Source organism: Dama dama, chromosome 27 (assembly GCF_033118175.1).
Source record: "Dama dama isolate Ldn47 chromosome 27, ASM3311817v1, whole genome shotgun sequence".
NCBI classification, from domain to species: domain Eukaryota; kingdom Metazoa; phylum Chordata; class Mammalia; order Artiodactyla; family Cervidae; genus Dama; species Dama dama.
The window spans coordinates 38,728,113-38,754,747 of record NC_083707.1 but is presented as its reverse complement, the minus strand read 5'-3'; the positions used below and the strand labels follow the sequence as shown (position 1 = coordinate 38,754,747).

General features: G+C 40.1%; 1 protein-coding gene across 1 annotated transcript in view; it reads left to right on the top strand.

Moving 5' to 3' along the window:
• The window catches only part of DLGAP1 (DLG associated protein 1), a 754,315-nt gene that overhangs the window by 274,758 nt on the left and 452,922 nt on the right, over positions 1-26,635 (top strand). The gene's annotated exons all lie outside the window — the stretch shown is intronic.

Genomic DNA, 26,635 nt, shown 5'->3' with positions numbered 1-26,635 from the left:
AGTGTTCTTGCCTGGAGAATCCCATGGACAGGGGAGCCGGGGGTTTACAGTCCGTAGAATTACAGAGAGTCAGACACAACTGAAGCTACTGAGCTCACACACACAGGGCTGTAGTCTGTGTGGATGACCAAAATTTCCCTCTTTATACTTCAACTCACATGGTGGCTTCTAGATCCTTTCCTGAAAAAATATAGTTGTTCCTAGAAACTTCAGCTGATATTACAGGTCAAATGACTAGGAATGCAAAAATGTTATTATGCAAATTTTTGTCTTTAAAGTGCAGCCAGAGGCTACTGCTATAAATGGCCATAAAAATCAAGTGAAGAAAATTCATCCTCTGGACATACTATTAGACTACCTTTGGCTTTCTTGTAGGATGTTTCCGTTTTCCCTCAAGCAGGGAGGAAAAGGTTTCATTAATCTGGGACAGATATCTGTAGAGGTTTTATCCTTTTTAGAGGCTGCCTTTGAAAAGTGGCTTTGAAACCTGTATATTTGGGTTTCTATGACTTAAAACTAAAAAGTTCAGCACCATATGTAACCACTGTTAAGAGTCATAGGGCTGCTACTGTGAGGTTGCACAAGAGATATATGGCAGATCAGGGGAAAAGCCATTTTATGGTTTCAAGCAGCTTATATCTCCTTAAAAAGAACTTCCAAAAGGTAGACATTTTTGTTGTTGTTGTTCAGTCGCTAAGTTGTCTGACTCTTTGCAAACCCATAGACTGCAGCATGCCAGGCTTCCCTGTCCTTCACCATCTCCCGGAGCTTGCTCAAACTCATGTCCATTGAGTTGGTGTTGCCTTCCAACCATCTCACTCTCTTGCATCCCCTGTTCCTCCTGCCTTCAGTCTTTCCCAGCATAAGGGTCTTTTCCAGTGATTGGTTCTTCACATCAGGTGGTCAAAGTATTGGAATTTCAGCCTCAGCATCAGTCCCTCCAGTGAATATTCAGGGTTGATTTCCTTTAGGACTGACTTGTTTTTAGAACTATAGATATGTAGATAAAATACATAGACATACATACATATTCTGTATATTTACACTATATGTATTTGTGTGTATCATATGAATATTTGAGCAATAATGGAGATGGTTAAAAATATGCTATTTCAGTCTCTTTATGTATTTCTGCATGGTGTTTAACACATCCGGTCAAACCTGGGCTTTTAAATATGAGCTTTGTCTTGGGTTGGCTAAAAAGGTGGTATGAGTTTTCCCATAAGGTGTTACAGGAAAAACCTGAATACACTTTTTGGCCAACCCACTCTTTTACCAGAGAGTTGTCCCTTTGTAATCCTAAGCAAATGAGGTTGTGCACAGCCTAGATGCCTGGTGCAGTCTTAAAGGCAGGGCAGGGTCTGCTCAGAGACAAAGTGTTTGTTTAATAATGGCAGAGAGTGCCACAGCATCCATCTTTGCAGTCGGTTTTATTTTATTTTTTTAAACGTGCTCCCCCGCCCCTGCCCACGAGCAGGCTCACTTACACAAAGCTTCAGCTGCGCCGGGGCTCTGCGTGCACTGTCTTGGCCAGGTGCTTCTAATTGCCAGCTTCCGACAAGAAGCTGGAGCCCAGCTGTGTGGGGATCAATTCCTGCCACTGTGGGAAACCGGAGAGGAAGCCTGAACTAGGTCAGAAAACTGCCTCCCTCATCAAGTCTCTCTGACTCTGGCTGGTGCCCTCATTTCCAGCTTTGCAGCTGCCCTGTCCCTTAATCTCTGTGGTCCCTCGTGGTTCCGGTCACCCTGGACCTGCAGAAGGGGTAGCACCCACCTGTGGACCCAGCTCCGTGCACGGATTTTGAGGCAGATTGTTGGCCCCAGACCTAGATATGGCAAGCAGTAAATCTCCAGCCAAGAAACAAGTCACTCTGAATCTCATCTCAATGACTTGGCAGCTTGAATCGAGTTTCTTTAGTGTCCCTCAGTTTTCCCTGTGATCGGAGTTCATAGCCTGGGATTATGAATTTTTTTGAGTCCCTGGCTGGCTCAGCCTTCTTGGGTTGACCGCATTTCCTGGCTCTGTCCATGGACCTTAGAGACCTTGCCCTTCAATCTGCATTATTCCAGCCCTATTTCTGCACAGCCAGATACAGGACCTGGGTTTTCGCTAATATTGTTTGGGTCTTTGCAATCCTTAGCAACACAATTTGAGACCAGCCTGTTGTCCCTAACGCCTGGAATTTTTTTTTTTTTTTTTTTTTTTCAGTCTGATTAGTTTCTCTGCATCTGTTGTGGCTCAGCTTGAGTAGCGATTCATGAAGGCGTCTCTGGCCTCCCTCTGTGCCCCACACCCCCCCCTGCCAGGCAGGGCTAGGAGCGCTCTCACTGTGCCCTCCTCATGGCCTATGCCTATTTCAAATACAGACTTGGACTTATATTATAATCATTTATTTATACGTTTTCCACTTTCCTGCCACACACCATGCTCTGGGTATCTCCTGATGCGAGGTACAAGGATGGGATTTTTTATGTTTCTTGGGTGAATGAATAAATGTTCAGGTGTGTGTTTCTGTGTGCTAATTCTCATAACTCACCCTTTGCCTCGCTCCTTTATATTGACCCCAAGCTTCATCTAACTATCCCTCACCTTTGTTGGCCATCATCTGAGCTTAAGCTACGACACTTGGCCACCCACCTAGAATACATGCTGATTGCCTAGTGCCCTGGGATCCGACTCCCATGTGCCTCGTCTTGCCCATTCTTGCTAGTTGGGGATGGTTTCCATAACGTACATTGAAGTTTCTACATCTGTTGACAGTGGTTAAACACCTTGCACAGTTGCTTTCTCTGTCTCAGGCTGGAAAAAAATAATTCCTATCAAGATAATATGATTCTTACAAACTCTAAATCCTTGAAAGAACATGCCAAGGTCTTCCTATTTAATCAGAAAACAAAATGTATTGAATGAATCATCTTTATCCCTTTGACAGTGATTATTGAGATAGCAAAATATTTTATGGCAGATAGATGCTGAAAATTTAGGACTGTTATTTCAAAGTGAGCAGTGGTGTCAGCTAGAACCCAGGTTCTCTCTGGGGTCAGAAGCTGTTTTGGTTCTTGTGACCCAGGGGACCTCCTCTATCATTGCTTCAGGATCTGGGACCCAAAATGCCGGAGATCTTCCTTTCTGGCTTCTCTGGTGGCTCAGACAGTAAAGAATCTGCCTGCAGTGTGGGAGATCCCAGTTTGATCCCTGGGTCGAGAAGATCCCCTGTAGAAGGAAATGATTACCCACTCCAGTATTCTTGCCTGGGAAATCCCTGGGACAGAGGAGCCTGGCGGGCTACAGTCCATAGGGTCACAAAGAATCAGACATGGCTGAGCAACTAAACTAACACTTTAACACAAGCTCTTTATAGTTGGTCAGAGACAGGACTACTTTTAGAGACAGTAGTATTCAGACATTTTTCCCAGTAATACTCTACTGTGACTATATTCTTTTTGGGGACAAAATCAACTCACAATGTCATCAGGAATTTTCCTTGTACCCAGCATTCTGTTGGGGTTTTGCCCAAAATCTCTGAAAAGTTGACTTAGATTAAGAGGAAGGGAAAGGATAAATTTCACTTTTATATTCATAGGGCAGTTCCAGAACCTCTTCAGTCATTAAGCTATTCAGTATCTCTAGTTATTTCTTCCAAGGTTCAAGGGCAGCATTGTCATTTCTAATTGTTCAGCCCACCTGGTCACCTAGGGTCACTTGGTGATACTACATTAAATATTACTTGAGATTCTCAATTTAATATGTTCCTGTCAAAACAGTGTTTCTCTGCCACAGTCTGAGCTGATTGTGATAAAGCCTATGCATTTTCCCTTTGGTGCCTTTCCAGATTTCTGCTCTTACTGTGTCCTCAGCCCAGAATGTTCTCACAGACCATTCCTTCTCACACTCAGGTCTGGGATGGGTGTCTCCAGGAAAGCTCTCCCGAATGGCCCAACCAGAGCGCTCCCAGCTGCACCTGTCTCACCCCATCCCCCCCAGCCCTGCTTTAGACACATCAGCCATGTCAAGCTGCTAACTTCTTTCCTGACACTCACCTTAATGTGAAGTCACCTTGTGTTTACTTGTTAAACTGTCCGCACCTCCTCCAAGCATCACTGTTACAATGTGAGTGTTGAGAAGGGGGAGAGTGCTTACCTTACGTGGTGTTGCCAGTTTCTACCAAAGTGTCCAGCTTACTGTCATCATTCAATATGTATGTATTGAATGAATAAAAGTAATGAAGGGAGTAGGGTAGGAGAAGGAGGGAGAGAGACAAAGGAAAAGGAAGAAGGAAGGAACCATGGTTGTTTTGTCAGCATGACTGATGAGTTTGTATTGGGTTGGTCCAAAAGTTCGTTCACGTTTTTCCGGTAACAGGAAAACCCTGAACGAAATATTTTTGCCAGCCCAATATTTGGCAGAGAAAGAACCAGTAGAAATGGTGGCCAATCACTCTGCCATCTTTCAATGTCTCCTTTTGTCAGGAGGAATTTTCGGCTCTCCCCAGATGCTTGCAACACAGATCTCATTCTTAACCTCTCCATCATTGCTCAGCTAACACTGCCTGTCTTAAAATTCCCAGTTATCTCTCAGTGCTTCACTTCAAGATTCACCTGTGGACAATGACTTTGAAAAGGAGGGATGTGAAATTCACCTTTCCTATTGGATTTCTGTCACAACATGGTTACACGTGGAACCTATATTGTCTGATTGTTTCCTTTTTGATGAAGTCTATGCCTTCAGCTTTTCTACGAGTCAGTGATGCCATTCAATGACCTGTAATTAATGGGGCATGCTGATAAATTTAGTAGCAGCTCACTGCTCTTTTTAAAAATTGCTAATATTATCTGAACAACTCGAGGCTTAATTTTATGGGTGTCTTTCAAATAAGTAATGGCTTTTAAAGGTCTCTTAACAATAGTATTATAATTAATCTTCATTAATTTTTAGTCAAGATAAATATCCATTTTCAGGGTAGTGATTGTATTGAAGAGAATACTCCAGCTAAACATGAACTGTAATTCAGCACATTCTCTTAATTCAGCCAGCCCCCTCTGCCATTAAAAAGTATTTCTTTCCATTTTCAATAGTTTTTTTTTTTAAACATCAAAAAGATACTTAAAATTCAGTCATTGTATCAAATAAAGAACAGGTGTGGATGTCAAGTCATTTCATCAGTGAGAATATTTATATATCCAAATGATGTCTCATTTCATAGGAAATCGTATCAAAAGCCCAGGTTTCACCACATTGTTCCTGAATTAAAATGTGGAAAGAGAAAATTTCCAGTTTAATAATGATCTAATCCTTGTGGGTAGATAAGTAGACAGAAAATAAACAGATTTTTCAAAGAGCATTTTTTTCTATTGAAAAGAACAAGAATTGGACGTCGGGGACCCTGGATGCTAGTCTAGCTATGCCACCAATCACTTGGCTGCCCTTAGCCAGTCATCCTCACTGTCCATATGGTAAGAACATTCCCACCACTTTCCAGGGAACAGGGATGAGGGTCATGTAGGTTCTCTTCCCAAAAGCTGTAACTTAACTGTGTACAGTTATTTTTTTTTTAATTAAACATTTTAAAAGAATTGTCCTGGGACTTCTTGGATGGCCCAGCGGTTAAGACTCCATGGGGTTAAGTCCCCCATGCAGGGGACGCAAGTTTGATCCCTGGTCGGGGAACTAAGATCCCACATGCTGCATGGCGTGGCCAAAACCAAACAAAATTGTCTTCGGGACGTATAGCAAATAGAAAAGGAAAAAAATCTACTCAGTCTCCTTTAAGGCAGGAGTCTGTGGCGTTTGAACTCTGACCCCCATTTCACACCCTGAGTTCAGATGCTCTAATCGAGGCAGGTGCAACCAAGAAGATGGAGCTCCCGCATCCCCCAGCTCCCAGTCTGGAGCCACACTTTAACCCAGGGAAGGACAGGCTGCTGGCTTTCTCCCCATTTTTCAAAAACTATTTTGCAGGCAGTTGTGACTAAGAGATCAAAGGACTCCTTTCCTCCACTTAACCCCCACTTACAGGCAGAAACGCTCACCCAGGCATAGCAAACCAAGAATACAAGTGCCCGATGACCCTCACCCCAGCTCACTTATAAACTCAGGGTTCCAGATGGGGAAGAGTGAGCCAGAGGGCCTTCTCTGTCACCCCCCCTGCTGGTCACTCTGGGAAAAGCAAGCCACTGTGTTCCGCCCAAACTCTTTGTGGTGGTATGGAGGCCTCACCTGGGGAAGAGGTACGCTTCAGGGACGAGGGACTCCACAGCTCTGCTGGAAGGAGTTGATTCTGCTGGGAACAGAGCGTGGAAAACCCCATCCCTGAAGACAATGTCAAAAGCAGTGGGGACTTACCTGGTGATCCAGGGGTTAGAACTCCGTGCTTCCGCTGCAGGGGGCGCAGGTTCAATCCCTGGTCAAGAAACTTAGGATCCCATATGCTGCATGGTGCAACCCAAAATAAATAAGTAAATAAAAGGAAAAAAACAATGGATATCTTGTTAGAAAGCAGTTAAGCAGGAGCTCGTAGCTCCATGAAACAAGCAGCAACAAGCCCAGTAGCAGAGCAATCAGAAGTTTAACAGAGAGAAACAGTGGAGAGAGCCAAGAAGAGCCGTCCTGAGGTCATGGTGGTCAGAGGGCTGTGCACACGTGTTGGGCTGCACTTAGGAGCAATCAGAGCTAGATGTGGACAGACCTAAAACCACCCCCAACCCATTCACAGATCAGTCAACAAAGGGCAAAAGCCTCACAGGCACTAGTTGTTCAGTCGCTCAGCCGTATCAGACTCTTTGCAACCTAATGGACTGCAGCACACCAGGCTTCCCTGTCCTTCAACCATCTCTTGGAGTTTGCTCAGATTCACGTCCATTGAGTCAGTGATACCATCCAACCATCTCATCTTCTATTGCCCCCTTCTCCTCCTGCCTTCAGTCTTTACCAGCATCGGGCTCTTTTCCAATGAGTCGGCTCTTCACTCAGCCTCACAGGCACCAGGGGTTTTACCAAAAACTGACTGAACGCCAATCTACCTTGACCCAGAGGCAAAACTCCTAGGAAGGCAGGCTTACGAACAAATTCACACCTACCATTTGGCAGTCTGTGTGCGCCTGAGGCTGCACCTTCTCTGCAGTGCTGGGAGAGGAGAAACCCCAGCTGATATTCCCTCAGTAAGTGGAGAAGCAGCCGCATAAACCACTAAACTGTGATGGCAGCGTGCGAGCCACACAAACATCCAGTGGTAAAGAGTGAAAATATAACTGGCTAATAGAGCTTCAGCACAGCCTTTGACCAATAAGTGGTTTGTGCTTTCCCAGGAGAAATTCCTAGGTAGTTAGGATAAAACATAAAACAAGCGTCTACACACAGTGGGGGATGTAGATTTCAAGTCACTAAAGATTCTTTCCTGTCTGAGACACCAGGGAAGCCCCAAGTACACAAATAAAGGACCAAGAAAACAAAAACAATATTAGCCCATGGAGGAAAAGGAGGCGGGGGAGATTGCCCATACACAACATTTTTTACATGATTTATTTTCCTAATTATGGTTTATTAACCTTAATTCTACAATCAGATTCCCTTCCCTGGATACACTGGGGGGATTAAATGACTTGGAAGTAAACCCCATAGCCCAATGTATATGCTTTCTTTTTCTACACAAAAGACAAATCTTCTAAATATGTCATGCGTGTATTTATATATATATATATATATACACGTGTGTGTGTCTATGTATATATGCATATGTGTGTATATACATAGAGATTTTATCATATATATTATATGTATCTTTGGGCTTCCCAGATGGCGCTAGTGGTAAAGAACACGCCTGCCAATGCAGGAGATGTAAGAGACGCAGGTTCAATCCCTGTGTTGGGAGGAGGGCATGGATAATATGATTCTTGCCTAGAGAATCTCATGGATAGAGGAGCCTGGCAGGCTACAGTCCTTGGGGTCACAAAGAGTCAGACACAATTGAGCATCTGAGCAGAGATATATATCTTTATATTTATTCAGCATTCCAAGACTTAAATTGTCTCCCAAAAAACAAGCTAGGAAAGGAAAAAGGAATTAATAAAAGTTGATGATTTAAGAAGAAAAATAATTCTTGGAATGATTTGAGTTAGGACTAATGGTAATTAGATTTGTTAGCATTGGACTGGGATCCTCTCTGAACTTGACATAGGTTGGGGTCCAAGAGCAAAGATTCCAGGAGTTTGAGCCTTCTCCAGACATCACAGTAACCATGAACTGTTTTACCATGCCCTTCCTCAGACTTAGCATCTCTCTTTAATAAATGCTGGCTAAAATGACCTTAAAATCTTTTGTAATTGCATCATCTAAAGAGCTTATGTTCATAAATCAGGAAGTGATCCCCAACCTTGTTTTGCATATAGGTGCATAACCAATGGCATTAGTTAATAAATAGGATTTAAAAATGAAACAAATATAAGATGCTGTTGGATTCTCTTTGATTTTGTAATAGTTTTTCAAATCTTTGCTTGTAAAGAAACAAGACAAAGTTGTAGTCAGGCCAGATGCTTTAAAAGGGAAATCTAGAAAGAAAATCACACACACACACAAAAAAAAACATACACGGGAACCTAACAAAATGTAAAGGAAATAGAATCCAGTAGCCAAAGTATATTATTATGACTCTCATTTATCTTTTAAAGAACATTACAGCATACTAACACATATATATGGAATTTAGAAAGATGGTAACGATAACCCCATATGCAAAACAGAAAAAGAGGCACAGAAATACAGAACAGACTTTTGAACTCTGTGGGAGAATGTGAGGGTGGGATATTTCAAAAGAACAGCATGTATACTATCTATGGTGAAACAGATCACCAGCCCAGGTGGGATGCATGAGACAAGTGCTCGGACCTGGTGCACTGGGAAGACCCGGAGGAATTGGGTGGAGAGGGAGGTGGGAGGGGGGATCGGAATGGGGAATACGTGTAAATCTATGGCTGATTCATATCAATGTATGACCAAAAAATAATAATAATAATAAAAAATAATAATAATTTTAAAAAAAAATAAAATAAAAAAATAAAAAGCAGAGACATTACTTTAAAAAAAAAAAGATCTTTTTGGTGTGCATTGTTTTAAAACTCTTTATTGAATTTCTTACAACATTCCTTCTGTTTTATGTCTTGGCTTTTTGGGCTATGGGGAATGTGGCATCTTAGCTCCCCATCCAGGGATCGAACCTGCACCCCCTGCATTGGAAGGTAAAGTCTTAACCACTGGACTGCCAACTTTAGCTCAGTTCTTGTTTTAGCTGAAAAGCAAGAGAGGCAAAACATTGCTAGCTAAATTCATTATTGAGTGAAATTTCTTTTTAAAACAGCTTTATTGAAAAATAACTCACATCATACAATTCTCCCACTTAGAATGTGTGCCTCAGTAGTTTTTAGTATATTCATTCACAGTGAGCCATCACCATGGTCTAATGTTAGAACATTTCATCCCCCAGAAAGATCCCCCCCATCCCCAAATCCCTTTCCCCATCATGGTGAGGCAGATGGCATTGTCATCCACTCAGAGTCAGGGGACCAAGTAATCTGGGAAGGGGGAAGGAAAATGAGAGCGGGAGATGAATAAAGGCACGTCTATATTTTCTGAAGATCACCCTGGGCTCCCAAGCTTCTGTCAGAAAGCAGACCTCCTCACAACAGTTTTGCCTGGGAAACTGACTGAGCTTGTGGAAAATTCCTGCTGTGGTTCCATATAACCCTAGCGGGAGTATCAGGGCTTGAATAAAGGCTGCATTGTGAATTGCATCCCTCACCACTGCACCCGCCCTTTCCTTTCCAAGAGGTTCAGACTGAAGTAGAAGCTGAGCCCTGAGTTTTGCTTCAGCAAAGGGGCAATTGTCATCCAGTGGTGCTGTTTTCATTAGGAAATTGAGAAACAAATACTTGTACTGGGGTGCTTTTCATAAGGCTATGTGATTTCCTTTCATTTTCTTCCTTTCTTTCTAAATTCTAGGGACCAGGGTGTTAAAGAAAATCTAGAAAATTTATTTTTAACTGACGAATGCTCATTAAAGGCCAACAGCTATAACCAAATGTAAGAGTCTTAGCTCCCTGAGAATTATAAACTCTGAATTGATCTAAGAATGATGGTAGCACTGGCTGTTTACCCTGTTTTACCTCATCTCAACCCCAGGTTGGGTGCGTCTGGACTTTTTTTACATCAGAAACATCAAGAACTAAATTAGGTATTGTTCTGCCTGATATGAGAAGCCCTGGTAAACGGACTTATGCAAAAATGCTGTTTTTCCCTATGCTAGTTTTCTAAGGCCAACAAGAGCAAACAGTTGTTGTTTATTCTGCCAGTGGAGATAAGCAGCATGTTACTAGGTGTCAGGAGTTCTGTTCCTCTGTTCCCTCTGCTGGCTGAGGAGAAGTATTGCTGGCATGCGTGCGTTTGGTTTTTGCAAGCCTGGCAGCTCGTTTCCTCCTCTGCCACAATTTAAAGAGCTGAATAAAATGCAGTAGTCCATGTTAAAATTTCCAAAGGCCAAGGAAATTTCTCCCACCCTCTCTTCCTTCGCCCTCAGACCGTGGGAAAGTGATCCCCACCGGGCTTGGGGGATCTGACAGCTGAAAAGACAGCCGTGTGTCAGGCAGTTAGACAGACATGTGATGGGTGTAAAAAGAAATTTCTTTCAGAATAGGAAGTCTTGTGTGTGGAGAGTTCTCAGGGAGGATCCAGGATTGTGCATGACCAATAGTTATGTCAGTTACTTTACAATATTGTAAATATCTTGGCACTGAATGTGCCCGTTCTCTGAGTTCAGGACATGACAAACCTCTTTTTCTTGCATGTATCATCTTTAAACTAGAGATAGTAAACTGCTTCTGCTTTAAAAAATTATTTTTTCGACTTAAGTGGTTTTATGCTTAATTACTGCTTTTCAGTCCTCCTTTCTCTTAGATACTTGAATGTTGGGATTAAAGAAGCAGCGAACACTTTTGGAAGTCGATTGTACTGGAATTATTTTAAATAACAGTGCATTTTCTGTCATCTATATGTTTTTGTGGGTTAACCCAAAGGTTCAAAGCTGGATCAAAATCACTAGTTGAATTAAATATGTTTTGTGCGCAAACTCAATGATAAATGAGTATACTGTGACTTCAGGTGGCATTTACTAAGATAATTTAAAACTTGAGGTTTAGACCAGATTTATGGCTTAATTTCAAATGGCCCTTCTACCTCTGAAATCAGACTTCTTTTATTTTCTATAGTATATTCTTGGGTTTTATTGGTTCTCCTTTTCCCCAGGAAATGGTATCTAAAATTCACTTTCAGAGCTTACCAAGCCTTGCTGCGTCAGGTCAAAGGTGGAGGAAAGCTCAGTGTGGTGATGAGGTGAGGCTGTGTGTCTGAGCACCACCTGTGTGCCTGCTCTTTGTTTCATGTACCCATCAGTCACTTGGGACTAATGATACTTCCTGAACATCCATCCAGCTAGTCTCAGTTTTAGAACACTGAGCACTCTCGTCGCTTAATCTCACGATCACACACCTTATGTGTCCTTGTCTCCCTTGCCACTGGAGGGACTTTTACGCGGTGACACTATTTTGTTTTCTGGTGTGTCACCAGCACCCAACATGGTGCCAGCTTCGCAGGATGTTTGTGTGTGTGTGTGTGTGTGTGTGTGTTTCAATAATTGTTCCAAAATCACTGCATTTGATGACTGCAGCCATAATTTCAAGATGCTTGCTCCTTGGAAGAAAACTTATGACCAACCTAGATAGCATATTAAAAAGCAGAGACATTACTTTGCCAACAAAGGTCCATCTAGTCAAGGCTATGGTTTTTCCAGTAGTCATGTATGGATGCGAGAGTTGGACTATGAAGAAAGCTGAGTGCCAAAAAATTGATGCTTTTGAACTATGGTGTTGGAGAAGACTCTTGAGAGTCCCTTGGACTGCAAGGAGATCCAACCAGTCCATCCTAAAGGATATCAGTCCTGAATGTTCATTGGAAGGATTGATGTTGAAGCTGAAACTCCAATAATTTGGCCACCTGATGCAAAGAGCTGACTTATTTGAAAAGACCCTGATGCTGGGAAAGATTGAAGGCAGGATAAGGGGATGACAGGATGAGATGGTTGGATGGCATCACCAACTCAGTGGACATGAGTTTGAGTAAACTCCGGGAGTTAGTGATGGACCGGGAGGCCTGGCGTTCTGCAGTCCATGGAGTCGCAAAGAGTCAGACACAGTTGAGCAACTGAACTGAATGCAAAGGAAGGGAAGATTAGGTAAACCTAATAGGATTAAAGGAGTTGTAGAGTAATTATAGGAAAACTTGTACCTTATTCTATTTTATTCGAAACAGAGAAAAAAAATCCTTGGTTGAGTCACCAAAACCAATCTCTTATTATTAACATTCTTGTTTCCTAGTATATATTCTGGAATGAAGAAAAGAGAAAATATGTATAACATATGTAATCAGTAATCTAAAAACAGGATGTTACCAGAAAATCAGGATATCTGAAGACTGTTTAGAAATGAAGAGTGTACAAGACAGTAATGATTGGAGAAGAAAAATAGAAAAGACTAGAGTTAAATGATAAATCCACTTGGTTCCTAAAGTGACCGGTAAAATTGGCAAGTCTGTTGCAAGGCTGATCAAGGGTAAACAGGGAAACCGTAAAAATAAATGATGCTAGAAATAAGAACCGGGATGTAACTACAGATAAGGTGGTGGCAGATTCAAGAAAGCATAAGAAATTACTTTATACACATTTGGATAGTCTAGATGCAATTATTTTCTAAGATAACATACATTGTCAAAATTTGATAGAGGAATAGAAAATTTCAAGAAAGCAATAATCATAGAAGAAATTAAAGCAATCAAATATCTGTCCCTAAAATAGGAATGAGATTCAAAAAAAACTTTATAGGTAATTCCTACCAAACCTTAAATAAATAGATAATTTTTATATTATAAAAATGAGACTGATACATTATTTCTTACTCATTCTTAATATAGTGTTGATAACATAGTATGTAATATTAACATAATTATGATATATTTATGTAATGTGAATAGATAATTTTTTTATTAGAAATGATGTCTATAAAATAAAGAAACATAAAGCCATGTTCAGATAACAGAAAAATATTGAAAATATCTTGGCTAATCAGACAAAGCCAGGAAAACTCTGATACCAAACTAGATGAAAGGAGATACTTGTAAAAAGGAAAAACTGTAATCCAATCTCACTTGTAAATACTAAAGCAAAACTCCTAAATAAATTGAAATAACAATTCATCTAAAGAATTAAACATTTTGACGAAGTGTGGTTTATATTGACTGTGTGAAGGTAGATTAATTTAGAATATCCATGAATGTTATTCTCAGTGTTAAAGGGGAAAAAAGTATGGTTGCATGTTGAAGAAAATGTATAATAAAACATAAAACCCATTGCTGATTTCCAAAGAGAATAGCCAATAGACAGTAGAGAGTACTTCCTCTAACTTGCTATAGCAACCATTGTAATCAATACTAGGAAATAAACTGAATATCAGTAAAAGTATCTCAGCTGTTCAACAGGATAGAATTCCTGGTGAGTGCAGTTAATCCCAAAGCGTAGTGATATAAGAGGAGCAAACTTTCATTATTCAAAATATTATCCTCCATGTAGAAATCAAAGATAAACAGCTAACTAAGTATTTGAGTTAGAAAAGATTTAGTCACGTTGGCAAGAATAGAAATCAATAAACAGTTTTCCTATATACCCCCACTTACCGGTTACAAAAATTTAAATTCCCTTAACCATAGTAATTAGTATTATAAAATATCTAACTGTACATTTTTTTGTCTTTGTTAACATAAGAGAATAACATTCATGGATATTCTAAATCAAACTACTTTCCCATAATCAATATAAACCACAGTTAAGTACCAAATAGTTCTGGGGATGTGGTGTATAATGTGGTGACTATAGTTAATGTACTGTGTTGTACATTTAAACTGTGTTGTATATTTAAAAGTTTCTGAGAGTTCATTTTTTTAAGTTCTCACCAGGAAAAAAAAAAAAAAAGGAATGATGTGAGGTAACGATGTATTAACTACCCTTATTGTCCTTATCGTGGTAATCATGTTGCGACATATACAGACATGAAATCATTACATAGTACTACTCCCTGTGTGTGTGCTCAGTGACTCGGCCGTGTACGACTCTTTGCATCCCCATGGACCATAGCCCTCCAGGCTCCTCTGTCCATGAAATTTCCCAGGGAAGAATACTGGAGCGGGTTGCCATCTCCTCTTCCAGGGGATCTTCCCAACCCAGGGACCAAACCCGAGTCTCTTGTATGTCCTGCATTGGCAGGTGGCTGCTTTCCCACTGAGCCACCCGGGAAACCCACGGTACACCTTAAACTTACCCAATATTATGTCAATTATATCTCAAAGCTAGATAGAAAAAATGCTACTAAATAACTCCTAGGTCAAAGAAAATGTCATAATGGAAACATTAATTAGAACATTCTGAAAGGAGTGAAAATGAAAGCAGTACATATCAAAACTTGTGGGACACATTTAAAACAGTAATTACAGAAGAATCAGTGCTTTTACTAATGGAAAGATTAAGTTATAGGTGAATTTAATTAAGTTAGTAAGGCTATAACTTTTATTTAGCACTTTAAAAAATTTATTTCTTTTTAATTGAATGATAATTGCTTTACAGGATTGTGTTGACTTCTGCCAAACGTCAGCATCAACATGAATCAGCCATAGGTATACCTATTTAGCACTTTAAAGAGCAGTCTTATTCATACTAATTTGGTCTTTGCTCTGAGGAGACCAAGACAAAATGATTAAATCCAAACCCAGATGTAGTGAAAGGCGGACAGCCTGTTCTTCAAAACCCTGTGGTGTCTGGAATGCCTTCTCAACTCTCTCTTTCTGAAGATTGATCCGGCAGCTTCCCCTGGTTCTCCTCCGGCTTCACCACCCACGTGGTATCACACGCTACCTGCTACACTGGCTCCCAGGTCCAAACTTTGCCATAGCTTAGCTAGTCCCCACCAAGGAGAAGCAGAGCTGAGCAGTTGTGTAATCTCCACCTCTCAAATAACTGAAAGGTAATTATTTGTCACAAACTTTTCTTCCAGTTTCTGCCCAGCTTAAGTTTCAAATTATTCAATCACACCAAGGTGATGGCAAAGTCAATAATCACTTTGAAAAGAAGTTCCCACCATGAGCAAAATGGAGATAATTGGGAATTCAAAAGAGAAGGAAAGTAAAAAGACCTTTGAAAAATGGAAGGAAGAAGGCGTCAGGTCAGAGAAATTTGCAGAACACAATTTCTGATCATTTAAGTGGACCAGGTAATTATATTCTGAATTATCTAAGGAGATCCCTCTGTGTTTAAAGTGGAAAAATACATTATGTGTTCTTCTGGTACAGGGACTGAGATCAGACAAGATGAGTTTGCCAGTACAAAGCCCTTTGATTTAAAAGCCGCATAAAAGGAACTCAACCTTATAAACTGACAGAAAGTTTTGCTCTCTATTGCCATATGTTATTAAATTGATGTATAAAAACACTACACGACACTCTAGATCTAGACTGAATACTAACTGGTAGTCTAGTGCTAAATGTGAAGGAAGTTTTTCCTGTGATAAAAAGAGGATAAAGTTTCCTAAGTAGCAAACTTCTTTTTAAGCTGGTTTTGCTGAATTAACAAAGGAAGCAGATTCTTCAATGAAGATTAAAGCCTCTAATTAACATGTAAGTGAATCGGATGCTGATGCATATAATCACTGCTTGGGGAAAATAATCAAACCCCAAGACTGCCCATATTTTTTTTTTTCTGCCTTGGTGAGTTGTCTGTGCAGTAAATAATTAGCTTCTTGATTTAAAGAGGTTGACATTTGGAAAGATTCTGCAAAGAATATTTTCCCTCTCCTTTTTCACTTACCCATTTAATTCTACCATTCAGTTGCACCAAGACAGCCTGATCTGCCTCAGTAATTTTCTTCTGGTATATATAGAATAATATAGAATGATCTGTTCTAAATTTGCAACGTGTAAGTATAGAAAACCCTCTTGATTCATAGACTTGTAATCTGCAATGTTGAGTATGTTGCATACTCTCCATTAACTATCCAGAATGTAACTGATACCTGCCCCTTCCCTTCAGAATCAACTATAAAAAACAATGTTTGAAAAGAAAGAGAGCAAATCTAATTTTTCACAATAAAGAAGTTGTTAAAAAGGTTCTTGTAAAGAGTCCTCTTTCACCATAAGGGAAATCCTTAGAATAAATTAAATGAAAAAAGAAAACCACAGGATTCAAAATCAAACCATAAATTTTGTGATTCCAGATAGATGATAGATCAAGCAGTCAGTTGATTGATCAATAGATGGCCATCAGTAAATGTAAAAATGTGTACCTAGACGTCTATTAATGCCTAAGGAAAAATATGTAACAAAATATTTTCTCCACTTAACTAACTGTAGGTAATTCTTTTTCTTCTTCATATTTTCCATAAGAAACATGCATTACTTTTATTATATCAAAAGGAGATACATTGTTTTTACAGAAGCAGAAAAATGAGCACCTCCTAAAAGTGCTTTGTCCCTAATGTATCCAGAAGAAGTTAAGAAATAAAAACAAAATTACAAATTTTGAAATTACAAAATAGAATTAAGTCATTTGGCCAGCAACCTAAATAACAGAATTTATCAGATCATTACCCTATTAGTGATAAATCCTCAACAACACTTAAGTGTAGTATTCCAGACATTTTTACCCTGAGCAGTTTCATACTTTTCCCCTCATTATAGTGGGGATCGTGTGTACACTTACTCCTTCTTAGTAGAACTTGATCTGAATTTCTAGCTTCAAGTCTGAAATATTTGAGGATTCCAGCCTGAAGTAGGCCATGGAAATGAACTAAGCTACATAATTTGCAGGACTTTTCTGCAGAATGAAAATGTAGAGCCCCATGTTAAATTTTTTTTTAAGGATTTCAGAGCAGCTACAGCAGAGCCTTAGAGCAAGCAGGGGGCCCTTCCAGGAATGGGGTCCTGGCGACCATACAAGTAGCCCATAAAGCAAAGCCAGCCCCAAAGAGAGGATGTGCTCAGGAGGAAGACAGGTCTCAGTTGGAATCTTAGTTCTGACACCGGCTGCCTGCCCCATTTCCCCACTTCTGCAAAAATGGAAGTTATCTAAAGAGGTCTTCTATGTAAAAGACCAGGTACAGTGACTCATGTCAAAGCCAGAGGCTAGTTACAGTGGTAAAGACAGATTCTGTTCAGTCGTTCACTGTTGTATTAGGGACACGAATCCTGTGTGAGCTAAACTCTAACGCACTTTGTAGCAAGGTCACTTGAAAGGGAGGATGAGTGAGTTGACTGTGGGGTAGGAATGGGGAGGAGCAAGCTGGACTTTGTAGAGCCAGAGAATTGAAAATTTATAAAAAAATATATAGAGGGAAGGGTGGGGCCATGTGGCACCATCTAGTTTGCTACCTAGTGCTTGGTGAAATTAAGCTTCCTTCCCTCGTACAGAGGCAAATAACCATCTAGAAAATTCCTGTTCATATCCTTAATTTATCTCTTACTTTGGATAGCTCCAGTTATCAAAAATAAAGTATTTCATGAAGAGCAACAGTGGTGCAGTGAAATAGGATTTAAAATTAAATCCTGGTTCCTCAAAAGCAGATAGTACAAAGGAAAGCACTACACTGTGTCTAATTGGGGGCATAAAGAAGCACTCTGAGTCAATTATTCCCTTACTTCACATTCTTGGTAAATAGGAATGTGGAGCTTTGAATAAATGTCAAAAGCGTTTTTAATAGAACAAACTCTAACTTGAAATTTTCTTGAAATTACCCAGCAAAGAGAAAAGAAATGGCTCCTAGGCAGTTTATAATACCAATTTTATTGTTGACTTACTTCTGAACATTCTTAACCAAGAAGAATTTGATGAACAAACACTACAATATCCTAAATTAAACTATGACAGAAAGTTATTATAATAGGTACATCTGTTGGTTAATAGGTGGTTTGGGCCTCTGTTTTCTCCAAGAGTGTGTAAGGTTCACTAGAGGAAAACTGTTTAAATCACAGATTCCTGGCTTCACTCTGGATTTACCAAATCTGAGACTCTGGTGTTGAGTCTCAGAAATCTTAATGTTAACAAGCTAGTGATTCTTATGCACAGTGCAGTTAGACAGACACACTCAATTAACCTCATATTCATGTAGAAATAAAACAGTATTTTGTCAGATTTTCAGTGTGTTAAGATCAAAGCACAGCTTTCTTCTTACTGGTTTTCTTTCTCATGGTCAAGAGATCTACCTCTTTTTCTATGACTCTACTGTATGTGCAGGATATTTTATCCCCTGGACCAACTACCAGGTCCTGAATCTGGAAGAAAACAAAAAGACTGAAAGTGAACCCCTTGGTTCATATCTATGGAAAGCATTCCAACACACCCCCTCCCACCAGCTCTTTCTTACTTCCTTTCTCTCCTCAAGCTGATGGAGGATGGATATGAGTGTATGCCTCGTGGGGCACACAGCTCAATCCTGCCCCATTCACCTTCTGTTTGTGTTGAATTTACATGGGAAGTTGATGCTTCTAACTGGCCCCTATCCATGTGTGGGGGTCTTCTGGCAATAATCATGGTCTGTTAGTTCTCAAGCCACATTCCCATCACGTAAGCTTTATGAACTGGAGAACCTGTCTGTGATACACTCAACGTTTAGGGATATGATCTGTGACCATAAAAGAGAGAACTGCTCACTGGTCCACATGGGGACTAAGTCACAGGGCATAAACCTGGGCTCGGCAAACTGTGTTACCTAAGAGTTCTCAGGTTTTTGGGAAACTCGCATCTAATTCTGTGTTCATCTGTATCTTCACCTTCTTCACTCAAACCCTCTATTCATCCAGCCAAGAAACAGTACTGAGTAGTAGGTTTCGAGAGTAGGTGAAGTTCAGCTCAGCCGCTCAGTCGTGTCCGACTCTGCGACCCCATGAACCGCAGCACGCCAGGCCTCCCTGTCCATCACCCACTCCTGGAGTTTACTCAAACTCATGTCCTTCGAGTCGGTGATGCCATCCAGCCATCTCATCCTCTGTCGTCCCCTTCTCCTCCTGCCCCCAACCCCTCCCAGCATCAGGGTCTTTTCCAATGAGTCAACTCTTCACATGAGGTGGCCAAAGTATTGGAGTTTCAGCTTCAGCATCAGGCCTTCTAATGAACACCCAGGACTGATCTCCTTTAGGATGGACTGGTTGGATCTCCTTGCAGTCCAAGGGACTCTCAAGAGTCTTCTCCAACACCACAGTTCAAAAGCATCAATTTTTTGGCACTCAACTTCCTTCACAGTCCAACTCTCACATCCATACATGACCACTGGAAAAAACATGGCCTTGACTAGACGGACCTTTGTTAGCAAAGTAATGTCTCTGCTTTTTAATATGCTATCTAGGTTGGTCATAACTTTCCTTCCAAGGAGTAAGCATCTTTTAATTTCATGGCTGCAATCACCATCTGCAGTGATTTTGGAGCCCAAAAAATAAAGTCTGACACTGTTTGCATTGTTTCCCCATCTATTTCCCATGAAGTGACGGGACCAGATGCCATTGTCTTAGTTTTCTGAATGTTGAGCTTTAACCCAACTTTTTCACTCTCCTCTTTCACTTTCATCAGGAGGCTTTTTAGTTCCTCTTCACTTTCTGCCATAAGGGTGGTGTCATCTGCATATCTGAGCTTCTTGATATTTCTCCTGGCAATCTTGATTCCAGCTTGTGCTTCTTCCAGCCCAGTGTTTCTCATGATGTACTCTGCATATAAGTTAAATAAGCAGGGTGATGATATACAGCCTTGATATACTCCTTTTCCTATTTGGAACCAGTCTGTTGTTCCATGTCCAGTTCTAACTGTTGCTTCCTGACCTGCATATAGGTTTCTCAAGAGGTGGGTCAGGTGGCCTGGTATTCCCATCTCTTTCAGAATTTTCCACAGTTTATTGTGATCCACACATACACTTCAAAGTAAATGAGAGAGACTAGTGACATTTTGTAACATTGTGGCTCTCATGTTACCATATACATTTATATAACCTCTTTGTGCACCATTTTTTTTTTCATCTGCAAGATGGAGATTTTGAGGATTTAATCAGATCCGGTGTCTGAAACATCTGGTACTTCACTCCATATTTACGCTGTCAGCTACACTGGAGGTTGTCAACCCTGATTGCACAGGGGTCATCATGGGGAGCTGTGTCCCTCCCCGGAGATCCTGAGTGTCCTTTATGACCCCTTGTCTTAAACTGGGCCAGCTACTCAATGACTTCTTTCAAGTATAAGTGGGTAAAACTTTGAAAATGTGTCCTGCAGAGTTTTCTGAGTCAAAACAGCTGATCTAATGCTGACCCTGTTTGCCTCTGTTTTTGATTGTAGGTACTTTAACCTTTCGATATTTCAGGGTCAGTTTATTAGTTACATGGAATGGCCTTTCTAGAAGCATATATATGATGATATTAAAGATTAGATTCCATTGTAATTCTGTCAAGTCTACTAAGCTTTAAACAACTTACTTCCCTGAGGAAAGATCTAATTTACCTTAAATTTTGAAAACTAAAAAGGCATCTAGGAAAGTATCTGTTGTTTTCAGTGAGTAGGAAAACTACCAACACTGAAAACGGTGACATTTTTCACGGCAGTCAGACCGTTGCGCACAGTGTCTAGTCCATATTCTACTGTGATCTTTGGCATTCTGCCTGTTTACATGGATTGTTTAAATTCCTACTAGATAAACTTGTCACTTCTGTGGTTCAGAGCTCTTGAGTACCAAATGCTTACCTTCATAGAACACCTAAATGCAAAAATGACCCAATAGGTAGTTTAAATTTACATATAGCTTTGGCACCTTCAGGCTCCTAAATAGCTTACTTTTCTTAGCATCATCTTTAAGATTTGGGAAGGTAAATGAATACCAGTGGGAATGTTCATTTCAAACATGACTCTTCTCTACTTAGAAGTGAATGCCTTTAAAATTAATGTCACACATGCCAAAAAAAATTTGGATGTTTAACCTATCTTATTCATTTTCTTAACATTTTTGCATTAATCATGCATTTAAAAGATAATCAAAAGACAAAATCTGATTCTTTAACCCTGCATGACCCTTTGGATTTGTTGTTGTTCATTCACTCAGTCATGTCCAACTCTTTGCGACCCCATGTGACCCCATGGACAGGAGCATAACAGGCCTCCCTGTCCTTCACCATCTCCCAGAGCCTACTGAAATCATGTCCATTGATTCAGTGAGGCCATCTAACCATCTCATCCTCTGTTGCCCTCTTCTCCTGCCCTCAATCTTTTCCAGTGAGTTGGTTCTTTGCATCAGGTGGCCAAAGTATTGGCACTTCAGCTTCAGCATCATTCCTTCAAGTGAATTTTCAGGATTGATTTCCTTTAGGATTGACTGGTTTGATGTCCTTTCAGTCCAAAGGACTCTTAAGAGTCTTCTCCAGTACCACAGTTCAAAAGCATCGATTCTTTGGTGCTCAGCCTTCTTTATGGTCCAGCTCTCACATCCATGCATGACTACTGGAAAAACCATAGCTTTGACTAGTTGGACCTTTGTCAGCAAAGTAATGTCTCTGCTTTGGATATCATAGTGTGAAGGTGACCTATTCATAAATTGATTCAATCAGAATCTATTGGAGACCTGCTCTGAGCAGAATCATTTCCTACCCTTCTGGCTTCTTTCAGTCTGTAGAGGAAACAAACATGCAGCAAATAGGCATGTATTATATAATAACAAACAGTGGTAAACATAGTGAAGAAAGAAAACAGGTATGTGCGTGAGAAAAAAAGGAGGACAATTTAATAGATGTGCAGAGGGCATAACATTTTTATCAAGACACAGACCTTAGTGATGATGCCTTAAGATACAGCCTGCAAACCTTCATTTTCCCAAAACTTAGCTCTTTTGCATTAGAGTTTTTTCTTTTTTTTTTCTCTCCTTCATTGTGTTAATTCCCCATTTTGGGTCAAGCCCATGCATGAAAATATAGTGTCAGCACTTCACACGGACCTCAATCCTTGTATTCTTAGAAGAAATAATTCAGCAAAGAGACGGAAGTAGTCAAGTGGGTAGAGTGTTTATTAGAAATGAAGTACATGTGGAAGAAGATGGTAGTGGGCTTGAAGTGAGCTGCATGCTTTTAGGGTGGCTTGAGTTGCTTATATGGGGGCAATTTTCTGAGTATGGATAAGGTAGATGAGGCTCTTTCTCACTGGAGAGAATTTATGCCAGATCCAACTTCTAAAAAGTGAAATATATAGTGTCGTTCTAGCAGGACAAGAAAAAACAGCATATTTGCAGTAAACCAAGCTTAGAACTAAAAAAGTGAAGCTCAGCTTCAAGTGCACTGGAGAGAAGAAAGTCATCAGAAAACAGAAGTCTCAGGAGGGCAGTATCATTGAGGGAGGAACAGGAGGACAAGGAAGGAGAAGAAAGAGATGAGATAACATGAGATATTGAGAGTTAACTTTGGAAGGAAACACAGAGCTCTAGTGGGTCTAATCTTGGGGGGCCATGGGGTACAGCAACCTAAAGCAGGATCTTAGTTCCCTGACTGGGACTCAAATCTAGGCCATGGTAGTAAAGCACTGCATCCTAACCTCTAGACTATGAGGGCAAGCAGGCTTGAAACAGGACCTCAATCCCTGTATTCTTAGAAGAAAGAATTCAGAAAAGAGACGGAGGTACTGAAGTGGGTAGAGAGTTTATTAGAAATGCAGTACATGTGGAAAAAGATGCTGCTGGGCTTGAAGTGAGCTGCACGCTTTTAGGGTGGCTTAAGTTGGTTATATGGGGGCCATCTTCTAGGTTCCTTCTGGCCAATCATCTTGCTTGTTGCCCATATCTGATCTGACTCAGGGCCCTCCCCAATGTACACACACACCTTTCAGCCAATTTGGATTCCGTTGTGAAGGTTTTGGGGAGGTTGGCAAAATGTATAATGTGCTGGCAACCTCTTCCTTTCCTGACCTCCAGGGATCTTTTCTGTGCATGTGTGGTCTTGGGGGTCTCTTTGATCCCAAGAAAAATGTGGCCTCCTTATCTTTACTCAAGCAGAGGTCTTTATCTTGAAATTCCAGCTGCTCAGCATGGGGCCCATATCTCTCCTTTCTCAGGTCCAGATCTAACAATAAGCTCCATTCTTAGATTACAGACAATACATTTTGTTAAAAATCTTTACATTCCTTTTTAGATAATCAGTGTGTCTGGGAAGGCATTGCAAACTCATGTTGCATTTAGATCCAGTTGAACAAAGTTGTGATGCTAAGAGACAGTGCTTGGTTTATTGCTGTTGGAAGGAAATAACATTGAATCTGTTACCACCTCACTTAATGGAGTCATTAATCCCTGTAGCTCATACTGTTAAAAATCTGCCTGCAGTGCGGGAGAGCTGGGTTTCATCCCTGGGTCAGGAAGATCCTCTGGAGAAGAGAATGGCAAGCTGCTCCATTATTCTTGCCTGGAGAATCCCATGGACAGAGGAGCCTGGTGGGCTACAGTCTGCGGGGTCACAAAGAGTCGGACATGACTGACCAGCTAACACTACGCTAATACTTATGTTTTATATCACTGAATAGCATTCTGTGCTTGCTGTCATTTTCCAGGTCAGTCATGCTAGACAAAGAGTTGTCTTGGATTTTGGTCAGTGAGATCTTTGTCACTCATCATTTACTGTCTATGTTTTGGGAAGAGTGTACCAGCAAATGAAGTAATCAAAGGAAATAGAAGCCCAGTTTCATTTTCCCATCTCAGGGTAGCCATAAAAAGTATGGATACATTCAAGTAGAGAGTAGTTGATAAAATGTTTTCTAGTGATTTGAGATTCAGGTCATTTTCTATTCCACTTGGTTGAATGGTTTTTAGTCTGTTATATTTGTTCAGAAAGGAAGGGAAAGAATGCATTTTCATTTCTTTCCTAGTTACTTCTTTTCACAATATAAAGAAAGGTTGACCCAGTAATACCTTAGAAGTCTAGGTCTAGCAATGATATTAAAATGTTTGATGATTTCTTGCTATTAGTTGCCAGCACCCAATGGTGTTGCAATATGGAAGCATATCTGGATAAATCATTGCCACTGGTTTTTTTCTTTTGATGTATTGAGGCTGAGAAAGCTATTGAATGTCAAGTGGCTGCCCCCACAAAGTAAGCAAGAGGAAGATTTCCATTGGTAAATTTTGGTAATTCTGAAGTGGGAAAAGGTTTAAGTCATTTTACTGTCAAGAGGAAGATTTGACCTTCAAGAAGCTTAATGGAGAAAAAGGAGGTGCATGCTGCGAGCAGAAAGCAAAGTTTCTTTAGCAATAGTTTTAATACTCTGATCTGTCCTGTGTATGTCAGGTGGGAGGACTGATCTCCTTATTCAGGAAATGTTTTCTTAAGTGCCCGCTATACACCTGCATGAGATGTACTCATTAAAAGTATATGTTTACATTTACAGGACAAGAAAGAATAACACATTTGAGAACAAAATGGTCTTTATCTGAGATTTTTCAAGAAACTATTGTGTTTCTTCAGTTAAGAGTTTATGATATAAGTTAAGCTTGGTGAATGTAGATTAGCTATGGTTTGATACTTTAAATAAAATGTTAAAAAAAATCTCCTTGGATCTTGGATAGGAGACATTGGCATGATAATGTAAGTGGCTGAATTATTTTGAAATCTTATAGTAATGTCTTTTATTTTTTGGCAATTGATTTGCCTTCCAAAATTAAGGCTAATATTAAAATGAGTTTTTGAAGGTCATGCTGAAATTGTAGAAAATTGACAACAGTGAGATTTTTAAAATATATTTATTTTCATGAAGCAGATTCTCCTTCTCCTTAGCCGTTTTTATGAAAATTTCATTGAGAGAAGTTTGCTGAACCCCTTGAACCCCTAAGATACCAAATAATTAAACAGTATGTCTTTCTAGAGTATTAAAGTGGAAAGAACCTTACACATAATATATCCATCCAAAAATCTGATCCAAAAATGTCATTGATGCACAGAGAGGTGAATAAACTTAGCATAGTTTGGGCAGATAGTAGAACTGGATCTGGAATCCACATTTATTGGCTCCTAGTTCAAAGCTGTTTATTTGCATGAAGCATTCTCATACCTATAGAAGAGGGGAAAGTGGAAGCAGTGATAGATTTTCTGTTCCTGGGCTTCAAAATCACTGTGGATGGTGACTGCAGCCATGAAATTAGAAGACACTTGCTTCTTGGAAGGAAAGCTATGACAAAGCTAGACAGTGTATTAAAAAGCAAAGACATCACTTTGCCAGCAAAGGTCCATCTAGTCAAAGCTATGGTTTTTTCCATTAGTCATGTACAGATGCGAGAGTTGGACCATAAAGAAGGCTGAGCACCAAAGAATTGATGCTTTTGAATTGTGGTGCTGGCAAAGACTCTTGAGAATCCCTTGGACAGCATGGAAATCAAATCAGTCAATCCTAAAGGAAATCAACCCTGAATACTCTTTGGAAGTTCTAATGCTGCAGCTGACGCTCCAATACTTTAGCCTCTTATGTGAAGAGCCGACTCACTGGAAAATACCTTGATGCTGGGAAAGACTGAGGGCAGGAGAAGAGGGCAGAGGGTGAGGTGATTGGATGGCATCACTGATTCAATGGACATGAGTTTGAGCAAATTCCGAGAGATAGTGAAGGACAGGGATGCCTGGCGTGCTGTAGTCCCTGGGGTTGCAAAGAGTCAGACACAACTTAACAATAACAATTCTTACACCTCCTGCAGGCATATCTCTTTTTTAAAAAAATTGATGCATAGTTTATGTAAAATACTGTGTAAGTTTCAGGTATACAACAGTGATTCACAACTTTTATAAGTTATACTTCATTTATAGTTACTATAAAATATTGGCTATATTACCTGTGTTGTACAATATATTATTGTAGCTTATTTGTTTTATGTATAGTAGTTTGCACCTCTTAATCTCCTACCCCTCACCTTCCCTTTCCCCACTGTTAACCACTGGTTTGTTATCTCTGAGTCTGTTCTTTTTTGTTATATTCACCAGTTTGTTGTATTTTTGATTCCAAATATGTGTGATATCATATAGTATTTGTCTTTCTCTGTCTGACTTATTTCACTTAGCAAAATGCCCTCCAAGTCCATCCATGTTGTGGCAAATGGGAAGATTTTGGTTTTTTTTATGACTGAGTAGTATTTCATTGTGTATATTATATTACCACAGCTTCTTTATCCATTCATAGACACTTAGGTTGCTTCCGTATCTTGGCTCTTGTAAATAATGCTGTTTTGAACATTGGGGTGCATGTCTCTTTTTTAGTTAGCGTTTTCTTCAGACATACAGATAAGTGGAATTTCTGGTAGTTCTATTTTTAGTTTTCCTGAGAAGTTTCCGTAATGTTTTCCACAGTAGCTGTGCTAGTTACCTTCCCACCAGCAATGCACAAGGGTTACCTTTCCTCCACATCCTTGCCAGCATTTGTTATTTGTGGACTTTTTGATGATAGCCCTTCTGACAGGTATGAAATAATATCTCAATGCACTTTTGATTTGCATTTTCCTGATGATTTACAATGTTGAGC